Consider the following 3,184-nt stretch of genomic DNA (forward strand, 5'->3'; position numbering starts at 1 on the left):
TTTCGGTAATGCTATGTTCCCAACAAGTTTGCCAAGCACTTTAACATAATTATGACGTGGCATTGAACGTGGACAGAGAGAGACGGGATGGTGGCCTTTCACGTGAATTTAGGGGAGACACTAATGGCGCCCAGAGTAATGCGGTAAGTGCTCTATTATATTGGGCACTCAAATGACCTTTCCCTACTTTTTTAATCAACAAAGGCTTTCAAAAGAACAAAAAAAAAAAGGCTATATCCTCTCCTCTTTCATCCACAACCAAACAACAAGAACATGGGTATATTTTTTTCAACAAAAAAAAAAGAACATGGGTATATTTTTTAGTACTGAGTTATTTTCTGGCCTTCTTGATTTCATTGGGTACTTCAACGTCATTTCATGAAGAATTTCTTCAATGCCTTTTAAGACATTCTTTATAATTCACTCCAAGAAGTTCTAATTATAATACCATCCTACAATCAACTACAGAGAATCTGAGACTCCTATCAACCACTACTCGGAACCCAACACTCATAAGAACACAATTTGAAGAATCCCATGTTCAATGTTCTAAGATGTTGATTTTCTTTTACTCTATCAATAATAATAACTTTGAGAGTCGGATTGCTTAATAGCATCATACTATAACACACAATCAGAGAAAAAGATCAAATTTGCATTATTGAACCATTCTACTAAAATTTCTAACTTAAGATATAAAGTTGAATGATAAAATTCTCAATGTAATTATTATTCAATTGATCAAATAAACGAAAACAATGCACATAAAAGAGTCTCTTTTGATTTTCACTTTCAGAATGATTGATGGGCCTAGAAAGTTTTCTAAATAGGTCTACACCCGCAAGTGCACGGGTGTCAAGTTGTAATTTCCGGTAAGACCGGTTCGTTCCTCAGAGACTAAGTCAAATTTCAATTCTAATCTTAAAACTATTAGGTCTTCAAAAAATGGTTTGATTGATAATATTTTTTAAATAATAAAAAGATAAACAATAATTAAAATTCAAATAATACTAAAGTTGATATTCAGATAAAGGGAACCTAGGGTTTTTCGAATCTGTCTTCCTAACAATTCTAACGACAAATTAATTTTGGTCTGATTAGATAGTTCTTTATATAACTCAGGTTTTCAGTCCATGAACGGTCTAAAAACCCGGAAGATTTTATCGTTAAAATGGTAAAAACTTTAATAAATTGTCGAGAAAATGATTATTACGACTTCATCTAAACCCTAGATAGAAAATTAGTTCTTCATGATAAAGGATGGAAGCTTAAATATATGGAAAAAGGAAAGAAAAGTAGAAAAGTTGGATTTCTTACTAAATTTTCCAGCCAAACAGAGCCTTAGGGAAGTGATTTCCTTCTGATTTTCCACTGCTCTGCCAAACGCGCCCTCTGGGAAAACGATTTTCTCGTCTTCCCGGAAATATTTTCCCTGTGAGAAAATAATTCTCTCACCTGTTTTCTCACCTTCTCCAATTCTCTTTCTCTCTCTACACTTTCTGTTTCTTCTTTTTTTTTCTTAATCTCTTTCTCTCTTAACTCTCTGTTAATCTTCCCTTTCTCTCACCAAGAATATAAATTACAGGATAAGAAGAAGAAAGATCGAAGATGATGATGAGCTCGGTTTTCTCTCAACTGTTAATCGTTTCTATTTCTCACAAAAAGAGTAAATTACAGGAGAAGAAGAAAGAAGGATAGGTGATGATGAATGATGTTTTCTGTTTTACCCGAGATATCTCTCTACAATCTCTCTCTGTTCTCTCTCTGTAATCTCTCTAACTCTCACAACTAAAGAGAATACAATGAAAAGAAAAGAACATATAATGATCTCGGCTTAAAACTTCTCTCTCTCCCTCTCTAATGCAACTCCCTGTTCTTTCTCTCTCTCTCTCTTCTGTTCTGTTTTTCTAGCCGGGAGAGATGATATGAATTTCTTCCAAAACCCCGAATATCCCTTTTCACTTCTCCCTCTCTGTTCTTATAACCGAGTATCTCCTCTCACTCTCCTTCTCTGTTTTCCGTTTTCTTTATCTCTTTCCTTCTCGGTTAAACCACCAATCCTCTCCAAATGGAAACTTCGATCAAGCAAACCGAATCTCACTTTCCTTCTATCTTCTTCTTTCCATTTCTATCTCTCTCGGTATCTCTCTTTCCATTAATGATTTTGGAAAGAAATCTTCAGCTGCCATCTTTCTTTCCCTTCTCGGTATTCTCTGTCTCGTTTCTCTCTCTAATCCGATGAGAAAGAAGAGATATTCGGATAGAGATGAGAGAAAGGGAAAGAGCAACCAATTCCCACTTCAACGTTTCTGACCGTTAGATTTCGAGGACACGGATCGGGAAGAGAGGTGGCACGCGGGAGCACCTAGCTTATCTTGAGACGGGTTGCACTGGTTTATCCACTTGAAGTCCGTTACCATGTTGAGCGGGTACACAAAACTGAGATGTTCCACGATTCCTGTAACGCCACGTGTCTTTGACGACTTGGTCTACTTGATTTTGACCCTGACTTTGACTCGCTCCATTTCCCTGATCTGGACTCCGATTCTACTTATGTTTTCACCCACGAGTTCGTCTTGGGCTACACTTTTCACTAGAGCACTAATATGACTAGAATACCCTTGTCATTAAAATGACCAAAATGCCCCTCAAGTATGTCTTTATCACGATGTTTTCGCATTGAACTCCGTAAATGAGACCTGAGAAAGAAATCAAACAAATCATCAGAGTAACCGCTTGAACTAGACTAACTAACCCGAGTTAAGAGATTCAAATGAGACAGTTTCATGTCTCATCAATGATCCAAACCATTACTCCGAATGTAAACCTGTTCACCTATATTGTCACATACGATAAACTGAATTTAGTGATTGTAGCATTAACTTCAAAAATATACTATTACATATACACGTAAAAAAAATTAGAAATGGTGCATACCATTTAAGTGGTGCTAGCTTTCATTTTTTTTTCTTATTCATTCTTACAGTTGGTTTCAACCTGTTAACTCGTGGGCGTCCTTTGCGGGCAGTTACCAACGGATCAAGGATGGTATTGTTGCCACCACTTTCTTCGAACGTATCTTTAGTCTTCTTTGAAGCATTTGGATCACTTGGTTGAATTATCATATGCATCTTCATCTCATTTTCGACCCATTTAGAAATTCTTACAAAATGGTCTTCATTCT

This window comes from Eschscholzia californica, unplaced genomic scaffold (genome assembly GCF_041429995.1).
Source record: "Eschscholzia californica isolate CP2 unplaced genomic scaffold, dmEscCali1.0.p SCAF_3, whole genome shotgun sequence".
Taxonomy (NCBI): Eukaryota; Viridiplantae; Streptophyta; class Magnoliopsida; order Ranunculales; family Papaveraceae; genus Eschscholzia; species Eschscholzia californica.